This window comes from Empidonax traillii, unplaced genomic scaffold (assembly GCF_003031625.1).
Source record: "Empidonax traillii isolate 1590-97213 ecotype Southwest subspecies unplaced genomic scaffold, ASM303162v1 scaffold287:size763773, whole genome shotgun sequence".
Classification (NCBI taxonomy): domain Eukaryota; kingdom Metazoa; phylum Chordata; class Aves; order Passeriformes; family Tyrannidae; genus Empidonax; species Empidonax traillii.
Genome location: NW_020955480.1, coordinates 256,169 through 277,179, shown reverse-complemented (window position 1 = coordinate 277,179; position 21,011 = coordinate 256,169).

Genomic DNA, 21,011 nt, shown 5'->3' with positions numbered 1-21,011 from the left:
ACAGGAAAAAGACCTACCACCATAACAAGGCAGTTTTCTCTTTTTGAGCCATTGGATTGCTTGCACAGGCTGGGGACGGCCAAAGGTGGAGAAACAAAGGAAAGAGAAGCCCAGGCTGCACTGAGGGGTGAGGACAGAGGAATGCAGATGGGAAGAAGGGATTTAGCGTGATGGTGATCACTGTGTGATTAAAGGTGACAGGAACAATAGTGCATGGCTGTGTCTACACTACTTGTTAGTGGCACGCTGGCCTCTCAGGAAAGAGGGATGTCTCTTGTTAAAGACAGTACTTTTAAATTGAAGTGGATAGGACTGCAGAATGGAGGGAAGAGCAAAGGAAACAAAACATAGGGACTTTGTTGGATGAGTCTGTGTTTTTCTTACAGCAACGACAGTGCATGACTAACTCTGTGAAAGTGGGGCTGATGTAGTTTTAAGCCATCTAGTTGTGGATGACCAGGGAACTTGGAGATAAAGGCCTGAGAGCTCTATGCTGCTGCCCAGGATTGAGTACATCAAGGCCTACACACTGGTTTTATCCCACTGACCACCCACACTGCCAGAGAAGGTGCTTAGCTCAGACAGAGAGGGTGCAAAACAGCGAGGAGGCAGATGCAGCCACCTCAGGGAGCATCCCTGACAGCTCTGTTCATTCCAGTCCTGTCTGCCCATTGCAAAACACAGGCAACACCACGCCGCATGCAAACTGTGCACTGACACAAGGGGCAGACCAGAAAGTATCCAACACTATTCAATAATATTCCTACCTTCAGTAACAATGATGTCCAATACAACAGGTGGAAGAGTTGTTCTTACACACCACAGCAGCTCTATGTTCCTATGCTGATCCAGGTCTGCTGTCTGGTTAATACTCACTCCTTTCTGTCATCTGAAAAATAAAGACAACTTTTCATATAGCTTAGTGTTTTTCTCCTTTCCAAAGTTTTGTCTGTGATTGATGAAGCTGCCTTACATTGTCAGAACTCACTTGAAGTAATAAACAATGGAAATGCCTTTATAAGTGCTAGTGCTAGATCCATCCCCCTTACAGCCCAAGTTGTGCTCTTTCCCAGGAGCCCATGATGTACTACTTGCCATTCTTCATGTTGATTATTTAACATTTTATACCTTTTATCCGTTCTATGAACACTTTGTCCTAATTGCTCAGCTGTTTGCTGATTATCCTGCTGCAGTTTGTCAGATCCTTTCATCCATTAATCTGTGAGACCCTTCAGTTGCAATTTACCTGATAAAGAAGTTTTTAACCACTGATTCTGTCAGAGTCATATCATAGAATCAACTGGGTTGGAAAAGACCTCTGAGATCATCAAGTCCAGCTCTTGATCCAACACTGCCATGTGCCAAGTGCCACATCCAGTCTCATCTCAAAAACTTCCAACGATGGTGAATCTACCACCTTCCTGGGCAGCCCATTCCAATGTCTGATCACTCTGTAACAAGTTTTTTTCTGATATTCAATCTAAACCTCCCCTGGCACAGCTTAAGACCCTCTTGTCCTACTTCTGGTTCCTGGGAGAAGAGACTGACCCCCACCTGGCTACAACCTCCTTTCAGGGAGTTGTAGAGAGCGATGAGGTCTCCCCTGAGCCTCCTCTACTCCAGGCTAAACAACCCCAGCTACCTCAGCCTCTACTCACAGGACTTGTGCTCAAGTCCCTTCGTTGCTCTTCTCCAGACCCGCTCCAGCCCCTCAATGTCCTTCCTGAACTGAGGGGCCCAGAACTGGACACAGCACTCCAGGTGTGGCCTCACCAGAGCTGAGTACAGGGGAAGGATCACTGCCCTGCTCCTGCTGCCACACTGTTCCTGATCCAGGCCAGGATCCATTGGCCTTCTTGGCCACCTGGGCACACTGATGGTTCATGTTCAGCTTCCTGTCAATCCAAACTCCCAGGTCCCTTCCTGCCTGGCTGCTCTCCAGCCACTCTGTGCCCAGCCTGGAGCGCTGCAGGGGGTTGCTGTGGCCAAAGTGCAGGACCCGGCACTTGGCCTGGTTGAACCTCATCCCCTTGGAATCAGAACATCTCTCCAGCTTGTCCAGGTCCCTCTGCAGAACCCTTCTGCCTTCCAGCTGATCGACACTCCCTCCCAGCTTGGTGTCATCTGCAAATTTTCTAATGGTACACTCAATCCCCTCATCCAGATCATCAATAAAGACATTAAACAGGACTGGGCCCAACACTGATCCCTGAGGGACAACCACTAGTGACCAGATCCCAGCTGGATACAGCCCCGTTCACCAGCACTCTCTGGGCCCAGCCCTCCAGCCAGTTCCTAACCCAGCACAGAGTGCCCCTGTCCAAGCCACAGGCTGCCAGATTTTATCTCACTTCATGTCATGTCAAGGAATAAAATCATGGCTCACTGTAGTTGTTTGTGGAGTCATTTAGATGGGAACAACACATCCTAATTTTTGCCATTCACCTGTACTAACTTCCTTAAAGCTTCCTTTAGAAGTTAAATTCTTCATATCCTGAGGTTTGTGGGCATTCTGCTCTGTGCAGTTGCTGCTTTATAACTAGATGGGCAAAAAACTTGTTCAGCAAAATGAAATCCTTCATCCTTGTTTGCTCAGTCCATGGGGAAGCATGCCTGACAATGCCTATGGGATTTCTGCCACTTGTACTGAGCAAGGTAAGACCTGCCCCACTGCCTCCTGCTCTTCTCTGCACAAACTGGAGCACATCTTATGTAAGCCTTACTCCACAGGAACCTAAACCACCTGTAAAGCAGATCTCTGGTTTATGTGGATGTATTTTGACAGCGGCAATTAAACCTGCACAGGCCACTGCACATCAGGAGGCTGCGATATCTGACTCATGTTCAGCACCCTCCACCACTGAGGTACAGAGGTGCTTGTGCCACATGTCCCGTTCCAGCTCTAACTCTCTGAGTCATTCATGTCAGGGTCCATTTTGCCAACCCAGAGCTTGATACACACCATCCTGTGCTTTATTGAACACTTTGTATTTCAAGGAAGCATGACCGGTGTGTTATGCCATTGGCCTTCCTCCAACAAGATAATCCAATTTTTCTGATTTCCAGACTAAAGATACTTATTCCTTTTGACAAGGAGTTGTGCTGTCAATAAGATTTGAGATGCACAGACAATAACCTGTAACATGGTATCTTTCTTTTTGTGCCAAATTGGCACTTTTTTCCTGGCTGACAGAGACAGACCATGCATGAGGAGGTTTCCTGGGTCCAGACAGCCCAGCACTGCAGTTTGGGCTAGGGCTGGCTTCAGCTTGACTGAGCTGCCTGCTTTCCTGCACCCTGCTCCCACTGCCTAGTTTTCTCTAAAAGCTTAGCTGGAGGATGACTCACTCCAGTGAACATCAGAATAAAATCCTGCATACAATTAAATGTGCTGTGCAGTGCTGTTAGGTAGGCAGAGCAGTAGGGCTGGATAGCTCTGGAATTAATGCCACACTGTTTATCAGGAGTCTGGCCTTCAATACCTAGTATTACTCCTAAATATTTTACCTCTTGTTGCACTAATTGAACCTTTTGTCTGTTGACTTTCAATTCTTCCTCCTGGATTGCAGCCAAAACTTCCAGTCTGCTGACATGCTTGTTCTTCTGAAATCCCTCAGTTCAGGTGTGAGCCTCATATGATGCTTCCTAGATTTGCAGTTTAATTTCTCCCACATTTAGGTGACGTGTATGTGACAGACCACAGGAACTTGTAAAATCCTTGAAGAACTTATGTGAAATATTTTTTTCCTCCTGAAGTGTAAAAAATAAACTTTTACTAACATCTCTCTGCTATAGGGCTGAAGAAAAACGTGTTTGCAAGATCTACGACCAAAAACCACTTAGCTCCTTGTACTGCTGCTGCCGTAATTTCTGGCATTTTAACAAGAAGAGGTGATGTTTGCAGAGTTACAGTATTTAATGCTCTGAAATCCACAGTCAGATGCATCTTTCTATTTCCCTTTAATACCAGCCACACAGGGGAATTACACACACTGGGTCATTGCACTGGCATTCCTTGATCCACCAGGCTTTCTGGGCTCGCTTGGGTACTTACATCGTTTCTACAGTCTTGGATCAAGCCCTGCTATTAAAGCAAAGGCATTAATCTTGCCATACTCCAACTTATCTCAAGTTTATACTTGCAGAAAGGTAACTGACCCTCATCCTAAGGTGTTCTGACTATTTCAGGAGCCTTTACAGGAGAACATCATTTTGTAGGTAAGGTAATTATGAGTCTTTCTATTTCTGTATTATGCTTCCACAGTTAGTCAGATCTAAAGGAATCTATTTAGTTTAAGGAATAGGCTGCTGAAAAGCCCATTTTTTATCCTGCACATGATGCTGAATACAAAAAATCTCAAGCACACTCTCCAGTAAGCAGTTTGTACTGGGAGTGTGTGTAGAAGCAGAGCTGACACATTTCCTGCACCAGAGGAGATCATTGTACACTTGTGTCTGTGTGGTGTACCTTATGGGCAGCCACACTCTTGCAAAATAGTTATTTCAATAGTCACTGAGGCACCAGAATCTAATAACAGTTCAGGCTCCCAGTAGCTTGTTTTTCATTGCTGTTGTACAGTTCTGCCAATTTATGCATTAAGACACTAATGGGTTTTATATTCCATCTAGCCAGATCTTCTCCCAGGCTTTAGTTCCCTCCAAACCCTATTTCATGTCTACTTCAAATGCCATTTCCAAAGATTTATCCAGTCCAGACAAAATATCCTCTGCCTTCTCGCAGGCAGAGAGCCACATACTGCGGGACTGTGAAGGTCCCTCTCATCCTCCACAGCTTTGGGTTTGTTTATCCTCAGGAACCCCGATTATAATGAATATTGCTGGCATCAACTGCTTTGATTAGACTTTTTTCTCGTTCATTTTCTTTTCAGAGAATCCTTCTGCTCCCCTGGCATGCCCTTCCACTCCTGCTTCTCATATATGTTAGCAGCGTTCCCAGGTCCCTCAGTCATGCCTAACATCCAGCACTCTGATTCTGAATCCCAATTTGTTATCCGTAGCACCTCAGTCTCCTCAGAAATGGAGCAGCAGATATTCCAGGAGCTGTTTTCTAGCAATACATGACTCTAGTCCCTCCTTTGACCTTTTTTTTTTTTTTTTTTTCCTTCGGCTTAGGCACAAAATTAATTCAAAATCTCAACTCATCACAACCATCATAGCCTAATGTCTCCCACCACTTCTGAAGCTCAGTGTAAAGCAGAGTCCAGTTAGTGAGCAGTCATCCAGTTTTATCTCCAGGATTTACCAGAATTGGTTTAACTGGGATGTTCAGCTAAAGCCACAATCTGCTCCACACAAATATCCCTATTTGAAGTCCCAATTCCATAGTGAAAGCTCAGCCTTGAGTGGTAACCAACTCCATTTAACTGAGTCTTTCAGTGGTCTCTCTTTCCCACCAGTCCCTGTCTCCCTAAACTTACAGCATTCTTTACCCTGATGGAATCCTCCTACGCTTGTAGCTTATTATGCAAAGGAGCATAAATTTCCAAGGTATGTTCTGGGTGAAACGGGATCATTCTGAATGACTCCATTCCAGTCACCAGGGTCACTACTCCTCCAGTTTGCACTACAGTCAATATATCCAGTTTAGCTGACAACTTCTGTTTATTTTTCTCACTAGAGTCTCGGAATTCAAGTGTTCTTGTTCACTCTGTGTGGCAATGATTTGATTTCTGTTCCTGCTCTGCTCAGGCTCTCACAGCCTTGCTCTCATGGACCTGACTGCTGGGTTACCACCAATCTGCCACAGGTGAAATGCAGCCTGCTGACGCATTCAGGCACCCCCTTCCCCACCAGAGCAGAGCAGAATAAAAATGGCTTGGCTAATACCTCTTTTACTAAACAAAACTGGAGAGGCTGCCCTTGTACCAGACAATTTTGGGCTATTTACATGTGCATTAAGATGCTGAAATGCCAAAGCCAAGGGAAGACCAAGCCTGGCAGTGGCGAGTCTTTGTCCAGATTCCTGGGGTAGGTGCATGTTCTGCCTACTGGTGAGGACTATCGCTCTATCACAGCCTCCTTTTTCTCCTTACATAACTTGGTTTCAAAGAAAAAGACTCCTGATCTGCCAGCTCAAGCCCCTTTTTTCTAGGGTTAACTCTGCAAATGTAGCAGTGGATATGTGACTATATCAGTACAATTAAATGATCATTCTCAGAAACAGATCCCAGTTCCCATCAGTTTTCCAGCCTACTCACTTCAGATCTACCAAGTTACTTTGAGCTGGCAAGAGACACAACGTGTGACTAAGGCAGTCATAGAAGTTGTGCTGTAGCCAGTGTCACTCTCCATATCATGACCCTTCTCAAGAATGACGTCCTCACCTTAACTCTTCCTTGCCCATCCAAGCTGCACAGCTCCTTCAAAAATGTGTTGCTGAAGAGGTGAAGCATGTGATAAATAGGTCTTCCTGCCCTTCCATGGCACAGCCCAAGGATCACGCTGCCCTTCCCTCTCTGTCGGCCAGAGTCTAGTGGCTGAAGGACCATGTGGAGTAGCAGCTGCCTGTGAAGGTTTGCCTGCCCCAGGGGAGTCCTTTTGCAGTTTGGGGGTCCCTGATGACGCTGCTTCCTCTGCAAGTCTGAATGGGGAAGTTGTGATCTCCCACGCTACACTGTGGCAGTGGTGCTGCATGTACAGTGAAGGACTCTGTGATTTGTGGTGCTATAAAAGCTGAAAACTCCATCATTGGCTTTTATATATAATTGAAAACACAATAATTGACTGCAGTGTCAAGTAAAAAAGGCAGCAGCACCCTTGGAAACACACACTTGTTCGCACGCACACGTGCACACAGCCTCCCGCTGCCAGCCAGGCAGTGCTGCGTGACTTGTCTTAATAGAAAGCTTAAAATAAATCAGAATTATTTCCAGATTAGAGGGAGAAAAATCCTGTGAAGATGTTTCAGTCAAGCACAAAGAATACAAAGAGAGCAGTCTCTTTTCCAGGCAGCACAGCATTTGCTTTCCTCTGGTCCTTTGCTCTCTGTTCTCCTGCTCCCACAAACTGGCTTACCCTTCGTTTTTGTCAGAGACAGGTGAACATATAACATTGTAAAGCTGCTGCATCCACATCAGTGTGTCTGTAGAGCAAGTTACATGTCTCCCAGACATTCCCTTTTCATTTTCTTGACAGAGGTCTCAGCCAAGCTCACCAAACCAATGTGGTTCTTTTCTGCACTCAGTTTCAGCAGCTGAAAATACCCACCTACAGTCATAGTATCCAAGATGATGAACTCTGTTCCTCCTGGTATCATCTGTTCAAGTCCTAATCCTAAGGAGCTCTCGACCCATGACCGTGTTGTCTGACAGAGTTCGTAGCAGGGATCAGGAATACACAGGAGCACTGTCCACATCTTTGCCAGCTCAAGCGTCCCAAATGCATCCCAATGTCTGATGGAGCTGGTGCTCCCACCTCCGTTTGATATTCTGAATGCTGCCATTTCAGAGCAGTGCAAAAAAGTTATCTCTTCTGTGGTGGGGAGGCCACTGCAGGCAATTCACTAATTTCAGTGTCAAAGCACATGGGGATCTTGCATGACTTCCTTGATGCTTCCACTGGAGGATGAAGCCTGGAAGACCTGCTGTATGGTAGCACTTAGCACAGCACAGGGACAGGGCATTGAAGGAGGTGGGAAGGATGAGGGAAGAGGGAAGAGAGACAAAGGCTGAAAGAAAAGCAACTGCCCCCCCGCCCCAAAATGCCACCAACATCCTCTACTTCAGCTATTTCAATTAGGGGAATATTTCATTTTTGACTGCTCAAGTGTGTTGTTTTGTTAACCTTGGGGAATTTTAGGGCAAATTATAGAAACAGGCCAGTTTACTTCACTCTCATTTTTAGACAGTTTCACTTTCAGCTTCTTCTGCACAAACAACATGCTACAATTTGGGGGTTGCAAAGGCTTCAGGGAAATATTGATTTCCTCACAATAACACTGGAACAGTTCAACCCAACATTTTCTGAAGGCTTTTACAAAACATATATTTTGAGGGACAAGTTTGGCTTGGCAGACTTCTTTTAAAGAGAGCTGCCTTTCTTGCAGCTGCCTTAGAACAGTTATTTACTACTTTTTATTACAGAAAGAGAATTGTTGATGCTAGAAACTTTTTCTCAGGTAAATCCCTCTTAAGTTTCAGATTATCTGGCTACGTGAAAACCTGCATTGTAAAGCAAGAAAAATTCTAATTATTCAGCTAATTAAAAAAGACTTAATTATAATATAGAATAATTAATTTCTTTTGATACTTACAACTCAGACACTCCCCTGTATACCTCAGGGGTCCAGAAGTCTTAGCGAATGCAACAATGGGAATTGCTCCTTAGAAAAACCAGCTCTCTCTAAGGCTTTTCTTAGCTTGGCAATAGTTCTGTATACGAAAGTAGGGACTGATGGCCAATAGTATAGCTTTAGATTCCTGAGCCATCAGATCTCAAATGCAGAAGGTCATATGCCACCTCTTCTATCAAAAGTGTTCCAAAAAAAGACAGCAAAGTACCACGAAGTGCGATACTATGAGTGCACTACTGCACTACGTGCACTGCAGCTCATCTCATCTTGCCATCACAGCCCCAGTCGCAGACCCCCGTGGAGTATCACTGGACTAGGAACTCCAGAGCCAGCCTTCCTTTAAATCCCTCTGTCCCACAGTTTCATCACAGACTTCCAGCCTATTCCTGCCTTGTGAAACTGCTCAGTGTCATCCAGTCAGCTGACACTCCAGGAGCAGAGCTGCTCCTCTACCACACACTGGAGCTTTAATGTACGTTCTGCCACAGCTGCATTCGCAGGGGGCACTGGTGATCACAGCTAAACCCTGCAGAGATGAGTAGCTCAGGTGGACACACAAGGTCAGGAGATGCCAAGATGGTATACGGAGGCTGATGCCTCCACTCAGAACCATCACAGTGACCTTTTTCCTTATTTTATGCTATTTGCATCAACTACAGAACCCTCCCTAATCAGTTTAATTTTAGGAAACAGATCTTGGCTTCAGTACTCCCTCCCTCATTTAGCCCAGTAAGCTGGGGGGCAACTGCTTTGCCAGTTGCTCCCCTTAGCCATGAAAACAATCCATGAAGGATGTGGACTCTCTTTGCACACTGGTTCCCTGCATAAGGAGTGCCAATTTGCAAGGGGTAGCAAACAGACACCCTAAAGACCACTGACAAAAATTGAGTACAGTCATATGTTACTAACCTTGAGACTTAAGGCTGCAGTGCAGGGCCTCTGGGTCTGCCAAGACAGGAGGTATTTCTTGGGACATTTGCATTTTTTCAAAGTTGGCTAATAGAAAGGACTTGAGTTTGTGAAGGCCTGCAAACGACTGCTCTGTGAGATCAATATCAGATAACATATTACTCTAGCATTCAATACACGTCATTTTTATGTGTTCTCCCTCTCCAGGTCCAAACACCAGTGGAAAGCAGCCACTGGGAAGCATGATGTGCCCAGGGAGAGCCTGCTGATATGCAGCCAGCATATACTGAAGATTCATGCTATGCTGACTCTTTTCTTCTAGAAAGCATTTTAAAAGGAGAGATTTCTGAGAGCTTTGGAGTCTCTGAGGTACAGCATCTTAGCCTTGGACTCTGTGACACCCCACCAGCATTTCTATCTCTATAAATTTCTTGCAGCATGTCATGTAATAGTATCTTTCCCCATCCCTTCATCCTCTTGGAGGTTTCTGGAGATCAAGGCAGGACAATAACAGCCACACATACTGATGGACATTCAGTGGAACTGGTAGTTAATACTACTCATAAAGAAGGACACATTTGCCCCCTCTCTGCTGTTGGTGGTGCACTAAATCCCAGTGAAGGCAATTGTGCCATCTTATTTCTTGCTCAAGGCTCTAAATCTCCTCTCCACCCATTCGTGTGGCATAGATAAGAGCTGCATTTACATCCCCCCAGTCACACCCCACTGCACAAGAATGTAAAGCCACTTTACTCAGGTTTGTTAGTAATGCAAGACTCTTTCCAACAACAATAAATGTCTTTCTGCCATCTTTGATGACAAAATAGGAAACTTCAATTAAATTTCAATCCCTCATAAAATTCACTTATCTTTCATCTTTTTCTATTTTTAAATTATACCTGCATTTGCTAATTTTACTGGATCTTCTCCCTCTTACTATTCAGTAAAGCTTGTGTGCATCCTCACTCATCTCCTCCTCTGAAGAATTAGACAGAATTAATAAGCTAGGATATTTGAATAAAATCCTTTTTATTTCATGGCCTGATTTTACTTCCATAAACTCTGCATTTATAGCAACCTCATAAATTACCAACATATACAGAAAATAAATACTCCTTGTCTCTCCTACTAAGCCTGCAGACTTAGCAAACAGATCTCTCAAAATCACAGGAAAAGGAAAAGATATTTTCTTTTCGACTCATTCAACTGGAAATACAATTTTGAAAAAAGCAAAGCAGTGTTTCCCTTTCGCTGTTTCCATTTCATTTGGGCTGATAAATGCCTCTGGGACATAGCATTTCTGGTTTCACCTCTTCTCAGCTGTCTGTCTTTCTCTCTTTCCTTTTCTTTCTTTCTCCCTCTCCCCTGCTTTTTCAACTGGCCTAAAAATAAGTGGCACCTGGCAGCTGCAGAGTGGTGGCTGTCATAGGGGTTGTTGTTATGCGACCTTCTGTCTGTGGCAGAGGAGAACTGGTTTCCCTTAGACAGGTGTTGAGCAGGCTGGGAAGGGGGTTGACTCTTCACTGACGACATGAACTAAAGGATGTTCCAGAAGATGTCACAGTCCTGTGTTTCAGAAGGCACCAGATGTGAATGACGGGACTTTATTGAAAACAGTCCCATCCAATAAAAGCATGTTAAGACTTTGAAAGAGAAGAAAGCCACTGTGAATTCATGTCCTCCTTTGTGCTTATGCTGGCAGCAAGGCACTGAATTAGTGTGAAAATTGAGCAAAAAATTAATCTTTGCCTCATAATCCATTATTTAAAAGGGAACACTCACTCACTATAATTTTCAAGTCACTGCTACAGCAAAGTCATTCTGAAATCTGTAAGTTTGCCATAGGGGAAAAATAGCAACATAAGACTAGGTCTTGAGATTTGCCAGAGTGCCAGACTCTTAATCTGCTTACTGCATTTACCATTTGCAATTTTGCATTGTAGTTAGAGCCTCCCCAAGGTCACCCCAAACATCTCAAAGCTCTTAACCATCTGCCTCTGATTCCTAAAAATTAATGCAGAGATGGAGAGAGAAAGACTAACTGACTCGTTAGGGTCACTCACTTACCATAAAGAAAAGCCCCTGTGCCATCTGCACTGGGAGAAGAGCCCTGGGCAACCATGGCAGCAAACCAAAACCCTTTGGTCCTCACAGCTAAGGCCAAGGCCACACCACATCTCTGTCCCTGAAGTGTCTGGCTCCACGTTTCTGTAAGGAAATGATAGGTAAGCTGGGATCCCACATGCCAGGTCCACCAGCACTCACCTCTGCCAGCCCCAAATCCTGTTGCAGGAAGAGATGTGGGACTCAGAACCTCTTCACACCTGCCATGGCTTGAGTGGTCATCGTGTAGGAAGCCTCAGGCACAGCCTTTGTTCAGCCAGGCTTTCCCTTCAGCACAGCTGCCTCTTTCACATCCATTTTTTGGCTGTACCTTGCTTAAAATGAGCAGAGTTGTGCAAGAGACAAGCTACACAGCTGTGCTTCATTTGTCATACAACTGCCCACTGCTCTCCAGCTTTCCATATGATTTCAGAGAGCAGGAATAAGGTTGAGAGGATAAATCAGACAGATAAACAGTCTTGTGGCTACAGGAAGCAACCACAGATCTTTGGGAACCAGGTCACTGAATCGCTCTGGGTCTACTTTCCCTTCCTGAAGCATGGCAGTAAACACGTTCCTTGCTTATGCATTTACACTGTGATGCTGTTTGGGCTCCTGCTGGATGTTTTGCAACCCGGGATGCCAGGCACTGTTGGAATCCATAAGATTTAATGTAATATAACAACAGTACTAACAACGAAATACATATGTTACTGAGCATGACACATACACACAAATCCAGCTCCTGCTATGACACAAGAAAGGACTAGCTGAGAAATTTGTATTTTGTTTCTGCTTTTAGGAAAAAGCAAAGGAAGCAAACAATAATGGTAGACTATAAAACTACAATAAAAAGAATGGAGATTAGACTGCTGCATGCAGGCACTTAAAAAGAAATAAATAGTAAAAAAAAAGTCTAAATTTGTTTCAAATTGGTTCTGAAAAACAAATCTGAGACAAAAAAACCCCCTGCTCTCTTCCCAAAAGCCACAGGCTACCTAAAAAAAGATACTATGGAAGGAAAAGACTGATGAATACTTTGAGAATGCGTTAACTTTTGAACAGCTTGAATATTCAAATTGGAATAAAAATATTCCTTCAATTAAAAATTATTAAAATTAGCTCAAAGTATTTTTTGGTGTGTTCTCTGCAAGAATTTAATAGGATCTAGTACTCAGCAAAGCTTTGAAGCAAAAATAACGTCTCAGGAGCTCATTACGCATTAAATCCTATCAAAAAGCAGAATCCCACTATGAAATTAACACAATTTGCAAATCATTATTGCAGGTTACTCCTTCCCTTGCTCTTTTGGTCACTTATAACTTGAATCTGTGATGTTGTGAAAAGCAACAATAACAAAAAACACTCCCAGAAAAATGGTGATTGTAACTGAAACATCCTGAGCTGTGAACAGCATGGTACAACAGGCACACAGAACAATATACCCAGGAGAAGCTGTCAGGAAATCCGAGAGGTAAAAAGTGAAGTGAATCAAGGAATAGGGATCAAAATTGTGTTTGGGTACTTTTATTATGGTAGGAAATGTCAAACCTTGTGCCTCCCTGGGCTTCTGTAAATGTAGTGGTGTAGTTTTCAGTTTTCAGCCTGAGTCTTAACATGGCTGAATTAATTGGTTATTTTATAGGATGTGTTCACTCACAACTATTCATGAAATATGAAACACTGGACAAAGCCTCCTTTTAATGAAATGCTGGTTCTTGTTTCCTCTTTTCTGAATTGGAGGAAGAGAAAAAAAGGACAATCAATACAGTCTGAAACAGTGATAGCTCATTAAAATTCTAGGCTGTCAATACAGAATATGTCTATCACTTTGGAGGCTACTGAAGTGTTGGTGGTAATAGCACTTTACTACTGTATTTGCTAAAGTACTTGTGGTGTCTGCTAAAACTTATCAGGTGTTGGCTGTCTTTAGCATTTCTGGGGGCCAAAAGGAGGTGACAAGAAAGGGAGAGCCATCAGTCTCCCAGCTGTCCTCAGTTAATGTGAAAACCAATGTAGCTGAGTTGGGGGATTCATCTCCTTAGAGCCCAGCTGTTATTTTTAATGCAGTATGTGGAATATTAAACTGTTTATCTTGTTATTGAAGCCATAAGAAGGCTCTTTCATGTCATCATTTCTATTTTATTTTGTTTAGAGTCCTTCATTAACTTTTCATATGAAAGATCTGTAATTTAGATCTTCAAAGAACTTTCAAAATGTAAGTTTTAGGGAAGACAAGTGCTGTATGTGTGCAGTTCTATTCTGATGGCAAAGTCAAATCGCAAAAATACCATCAAGAGTGTTTCTTCCTTTCCTTTTTTATTTATGAGTAAAACACAGAGGATTTCTCTGGGGAAAAAAGAATTATTCTGACTTGATACTAATCAGCACAAGCAGAAGGCTAAAACAGTGCTGCCTCTGAAAGGCTTTATCATCTATGGTCCAGGGCAAAAAGCCCTAAATTAATTAGAGGTAGTTTAAGACCAGGAATATTCAGCATGTAAGTACTGGGTTTGTTTTGCAATCCTAATTCTAAGCAATCAAAACCCCAAAGTCCTTCAAACCTGCAGGGGTTTCAATCCTCCTGTTAGGTCAGGGAATATGGCCTGATTTTCCGACACCTGGGAGCAGAGAAAAACCCTGGCCAGTGCTGTTAAGCTTTATTTCTCTGTTACAGTGTTCAGTCCTGATAAGAAGTGCAGCTTGGAAGACTATTTCACTGGGACATTTCATCAGCAACCACAGCAGGGTTCAGAAGCTATATACCAAATCCTTGCCCCACAGAAGTCTGCATCAACATCCTGACAATCCAAAAAGGTTTATTTTACTACATCCAAAGGCGATAACCCCTCTCAGGTCAAGTCTCTTATTATAAATCAGTTGATCAATCCCCAAGATTGCTAAAGCATTCAGTTTCACGTTGTGATGGTAAAGCAATTAAAAGCTCAGCCCTAAACAAATTAGATTTTGTATGTTTGGTTTTACAAACGTCCAGAAAGGGGTCAGATCTTTTATCACTGTTGTCAAGGGGGAGGGAGAGAATCCATCAAGTTGCACAGAACTAATTTACACCACTTAGTGAAAAAAACTGGAGCTATAAATGGTAATCCAAGTAGAAAGGTTTCTTTTACTACAGAAATGTACCAGGCTCTGTTGAAGCCTGACAGATCGTGAGTTGCTACTAGCTGAGGAATCAAAAGAATTAGGGACACGCTGGAGAAAAGGGACCTCTAGCAATGACTGGAAAAATGCTGGAATCTGGAGTTGTCTGGCCATGTTTGTGTATGTAGCCTGTTATCTCATGGTGGTATTTCCTTATTATGCCCTAGAGTGAAATATCCCTGGCTGCATCCCTTGCTCTGGGCATTGCTTTACTGCACTTCTCTGCAGCTGTGCCCAGCCGTGCTCACCTGGCATCTCCCATGGGTGGCCGTGCTCTCATGGCACTCAGTTCCCCCTATTCCTTGGGTTGACCCCATCCTGCTGCCTCTCTTGCCTCTCACGCACTGAGACAAAAGCATCATCACACTGAGACAGGCCGACAAGATTTGGAGACTGTATTCAACCCTGGGTGAAGCCAACATGTGTTTGGGTTAAATTTCTCTTTAAATTCTCCCAGCAAGTCCACCCAGGCTGAAGAGTGAGAACTGCTCAGAGTAGGGACCATCATTCACTGTGCCTTTACTCATCAAGGCACATGCCTAATGCCTTATCTTTAATGAAAGTCTCCGCGTGTTCCTGTACTATAAATAATAATTTAAATATTGTATGTCTGAGCTCCAGTGGCTGAGCTTGAAGTGATCATTTTGGAAAGATGGAACAGCTCTCATCTAAAAATACGTATCTGAAAAACTATTCTGGAAGAAGCGAGACTTATAAATTGATAAATGGGTTGAAGCTGGGATGGAGAGTGTGACGAGAGGAAAAATTCAGCTCTCAGAAGGAAGAAAATGAAAGGAAGGCAAGAACCGTTCCAAGACTTTTATTGTTTAGAATTAAGGATTTGAGGCGTAGCAATATAACAACTGGGAAACTGGCATTCTGAAAATGCTGACCTAGATGAGGAGTTTCTGAATCCAAAAAAACATCATTAAGGAGACTTTCCACTTAACAAAAATAAGCAGGAAAAATGGAAATTTTTTTTATGGAAATGTAACTTTGTAGGAGATTAGAGAAGCATGACAGAAACCCAAAATGAGGATTCAGAGGAAGCATATCTCAGCCAACTAAGTAGCTTTGATCCTAATTGATAGGAAGCACAGATACAATTACTCTCCTTCCAGTCCTCTCCATACAAGCAACAGGGTCAGACACTAAAGCCTACAGTGTAGGAGTCCATCCCTCCACTTGTTCCCATTGGATTCAGCTGCTACACCCACCCTGCTGCCACTGGTGGCAGGATATTTTCATGACTGAGGCTTTGAGGTTGTACAAAATTATACAATTCTCATAAATAAACAGTATTTTTATACCTTAAACCTACGTTGGGTTTTTTAATGGAAAAAATGCAGTATTTCACATGTTTTTTTGACACTAAAAAGCACTGAGTAAGAACAGCCCCTTTGACATATTTCCTTTAATAATCCAGTAAAATTCTAGCATATTTTCTTTCACATGGCATGTAAAGAACACAAAACATTTCTCATTTCCATTTGAATTTTATCATTTCACTAATACAAAAGACATGTACTTCTAAGCATGACCTACCAAAGGTCTTCAAATTTTATAGTGCATGGACCAAATTAATTGCTTTAGTAATGATTATGATAAGGCCAGAGTTTTAGTTCCTACTTATGAAAACCTATTTCTCTGAGAGTCTTTAAAATGTAAACACGTGAAGGTGAATGAATCCAGCTATACCAGCACGACGGATGGTGAAACTTGGGCGAGGGAGGATGCAGAGAGGCTGGAAGATAAAGAAGACAGCAGAGCATGGAGCAGAATCCACTTTTGTGGCCATAATGAATGGACAACTTTTGTTTTCAGGAACAAAACAACCTCCCCACAGTCTTACTTCAAACCATCTATACAGATGGAGGAGATATCCATCGTGTAGTGAGTTCTTTGACAGAGATTCATTTGAAGCACACAGAAATCAGTGAAAACCTATAGCACTGCAGTAGGTTTTGTGTTGGCCCTAAAACCTTACAGTACCCACTGAAGTTTCAGTGAAACTTGGAGCTTTATTGTGATGGTTAGCAAGAAGACCATTTTATTGAATAGAAATCCTGCACTAGCAAATGGAGAGAAAGAATGAGCAGATGATGGAGAGCTTGAACAGCTTAGGCTGAACTACGGAGAGAGAAAATGAGTTGCTGCTTTGGCATTAGGGTATGGAGGGCTGGGCAGTTATGGGAAGGGTTAAGTCTGCATTTATGCTGTACTGCAGTTCAAGTAGGAGATTTTTATGCTGACAGAATGCAGGCTGGAGAGAGAGAAGAAGGCTGATTGATAGGAAAGAATCAAGCTAGTGAAAGTGAATAATAGAGGAGCAGACAGTAATTGTTGAAGGAGGTTTGATAAACTGTTTCAGAGCAAGACAAGGAGCAAAGAGTCAAATACTGTGCTGCCATAAAAGCCAAAAGTCAGAAAAAAAATAATAAAAGCAATGGTTTTTTTCCCTCTCTCAGAAAACACCTAATAAGGGCTTCATGAGAGAACAATCAATAGGGATGATTTAAAGTGCATTAAAAATTACTTTTAAAACAATCCAAATTATTCCACTCAATTTAATTGATGCATCAGCAAGACCTACCACATAATATTTGAGACCGGGCTGGAGAATTATGAAATGAAGTTGAGGGAAGAAGAGCAGGGTTCCCACAGAAGCCCTTCGCAAGAAGAAGGACTGAGAAAGAAAACACTGAGCAAGAACCTTTTAGCATGCACTAAAAACATGACCAAAATTTCAGCCCTGAGGAGATCAAAAAATAGTGGAGAGGGAAGATAAGAGACAACAGTTAAATGGACCCAGACTAGACAAGATGCCTCCACTGGCTGGGTGCCACAGCAGGAGGAACCAAGGAGGAAGAGCTGTTTTGCTGAGTGCCATGACTTCCAGAGATCATCCATGGCTGATGGATGCACTACAAACATGGCAGCAGGGCTGGGAGGGGAGAAGGGTTTTAAACCCTGGGATTGGTAACTGAGGAAACAATGAGGACTTGGACAGTCTAGATTCTGAAGAATAAGGTCAGCAATAGCACTTTTTTTTTCCTTAATTAAACAGATAAAAAATTGTTTGATCCACTGTTTGTACTCCTTCATGCTCTTCTGAGAAAGAACATGAAGCAAAGGGCTTGCTCTGCAGTCTCACAGGTCTAGGCCCACAGTGCACACACACATGTATTCCTGTCACCAGAGCTAACACGTTCATGCTCCATGGGGAAAGATCATGGGGTTGAGCTGAGAGTTTGTGATTATGCGTGACTGTGGGTTCAGCAGCGGCTGGGCTGTAGGTCCAGACAACAACTAGGAGGTGGGCTGGCACTGAATTGGGATCTCTGAGGCTCCCTTTGATAGACCACTCTTTGCCTTCCCAACCACACTGAACTCCTTCTGTCCACAGATTAATCTTAGAGCTGGAATGAGCTCAAATGTAAAATACTGCAGCTGGCCCCTTCCCAGAGATGGCTGAATCTTTTTAAGTCTGGCTTTACAATTAAGCATGGCTGTCCTGCTTCCCCCCAACCCCTCCACTCCCAAATGCTCACTGATGGAAAAGCCCAGATCATGTTCAGCCCTGAATAATCCTATGCCTTGACAAAGGTAGAGCAACACTAGCATGGAATACAGGATTAAAAAAGAGCTGTTGTCTCCTTTAGAGTACAGATCACCTTTAAAAGGAGAAAATCCACTACAAAAGGAATCTCAGGAATGTAACATAGCAGCACACTGGGAGAGTGCAGGCTGGAGCCTCGCACCTCCCAGCATGTGTGAAACACAAGCAAGTGTAAAAGCAATCACAGATTAAAGTTTGTCTCTTCACTGACTGGCCTAAGGGAGACAATAGCAGGATTAAAAAGAATAATAATAACAATCAGCCTATGGGGGTAATTTTTAATAAAAACACTGTGCTCAGGAGGAAGTTCTGGCCCATACCTGTCTGTGCAGAAGCTCCCAGGAGGGAGGCTGCTGCTCCCCTGTAATCAAAAGGAGCTGTGGAAGTGACTCGGGAGAGTGCAGCGTCAGGTCTGTAAGAGTGTAGGACACGTGAGCAGGGGAAGGTATGGACTCAGCCACAAATGCACTGTGTGGGAGTACAGGCACAGACTACGGATTCAATGGGGTAAGACTTCAAGCGCGTGAGGGGGCTGATGAAAGCGCTGACAGCACACAGACGCTAATGAAGGCATGAACTGTGTGGCAGGGCTTTTTTTAAGGACTGCTTAATGAACTCCACTTTTAGATACATCAAGTAAAATATGTAAAATATTCACTACAGGGGTGAATCTCTGAGAGACCAGGAATAGACACCACTGGGAAAACACAGCTGCACCTGAGACTGCAAAACTGCTCAAAGGGGCCATCAGACATCCCACAGCTGCCTTGCTGGTTCTGGCAGGCTGACACCACAGAAGAGTTGACACCAGCGATATATATACCACAGTGGGGGTATCATATCACTTCTGTGTCTCATTTTGCCAGTCTAATAATGGATTCAATCATATTTACCCACCTTACAATAGAGCAGTAAAACTTAATGGGGTGCTTTGAATTCTTGGACAATACGCCCTATAGAATTACAAAATTGTAACAGACTCCTTCTCAAAGATCCTACAGTGCTTCATCTTACTGCAACTGCCATGGTAACTCACTGCCCAGAAAACCTTTTGATAAAAACCTCAGTTGTCTGTTGCACATCTGCTTCCAAAGCAATGGTAGCCCTGAGTGTCCTCTGCTGTGATCAGAGACACCATTTACCTGATGCTTTTTGATGAATGCCCTACCAGGGCTCCAACCAGATCATGCCTCCGGGCATTTCAGAACAAATAGATTTACAGCCCCAAAACGCAACTGATGAATTAACATGGCTCCAGGGCTGATGGGCAAAAGAAACTTATGAGACACAAACAAACAAGTGCAAAAATGCCCCCCAAATCAAGTATCATATTTAGGGATCGTTAGTTCTTTTCCCTATGCATGAAAAATTTGCCAAGGGCTGTTGCAACAGAACAATATCATTAGTGTGCGTTCCTCTCTCCAGCTGTTGAATACATCATGGCAAACACTGTCCTGCCTTTTAAACTCCTTGAAACTCATTTTTTCATACTTTCAACAAGTACATGCCAACACCTCCATGAACTTAACCTTCTTTAAAAAAAATAATGATAGAATGGCAGAAACAGAAAAACCTGACCCTTCGTGTACAACTCCTGCAACTATCAGTTCACTCTTTATTCCGCAGACAAAGGTGGAAAAAGTACAAATGAAACTTATTTCATCAAGTACAAATGAACCTTATTTCATCTTTGCTCTAAGAAGTATAACCTCTGAGCCTCTAAACTGTGGTTTTTTTGAGCAGTAGATTTTTATATAGCACCAGCCTATGGTGTCAGACCTTTCAAAAGGGGCCAAAAAGAAAGAAGACTGCTCCACTTGCCTAAAATTCACCAGAAAAGAGACAGAGCTTAATGAGAACAAAGCTGATCCCAGCTCTGCATAAAGAGTGACCAACAGAAAGACCAACTTATTGCCTCGGGAACTGAGCATCCTCCCTAAGATGAGACATGAGCACTGTGGCAGAGGTTAGGGCAGACCGGGAAGGTTGGCAGCTCAGCAAATGTAACCTGCCCAAACCTCCACATTTGAGCAAACTGTGACAGGAGGAGCTCTGGTGGTGGTGGAGGGGAGGCTTTGCTCAGGGTTACATCAGCAGGCAAGGATGAGAGGGCTCTTCACAAAAAACTGTGTTTTCTTCTCACATCAAAGCTGCTACTTCTTTCTACTGAAACACACTTTGAGATAAACTAGCAAAAAACCTCTATTTAAGATAAAGCCAGCAAAGTTTGTTTCAAGTACTCACAGATCTTTAAAATCTAAAAAGTCACCTTCTCCCAGTCTCCAGTGCAGCCAGGCAGGTTAATGTGGAGAGACCTCCGTGAGGCAGCACGTACTGCGTTGCTGCTCGCACGCCAGCTGCAGGAAGGCTTGTTGTGGTCCTCAGTGCCACCCAGCCTCCATGCCAGGCAACAGAGATGCTCGTGGAAACACTGCTCAGCATGAGCAAAGGGCTGCGGCATCTGGGCCTTGGCCTTCAGCAGAGAGGCTGGCATACAGGACTAAAATTCCTGGCTGGCTCAGCTGACAACACCTGCTACTGAGTCCTGATAAGCTGGGCTACACAAGGACAATTATAAATGTCTCCAAGACATGTTAGAATACATGTTTTAATTTAATCAGAGAGAACAAAAAAGCACATTAATCACTGTTCTCTTAACAGCAAAGATGTCCAGATATTTGCCAAGATAGCAGTGTTTTTCCCAAACACATCAGGTACAAAAGGACAACAACAACAAAAAATTACAGCCTTACAGGGGTAGGTACAAGGCCAAGTTCCACCTCGTGTTGTGCTGAGCTGCTGCCAGCACAGACAGCCAGGGGAAAGGAGGAGCCTGGAAAGGCTGCTGGAAAGGTGAGTGGTGAAGGTCTCGGACAGACCTCCAGCTTTGTCCAGAGCAAACTCACT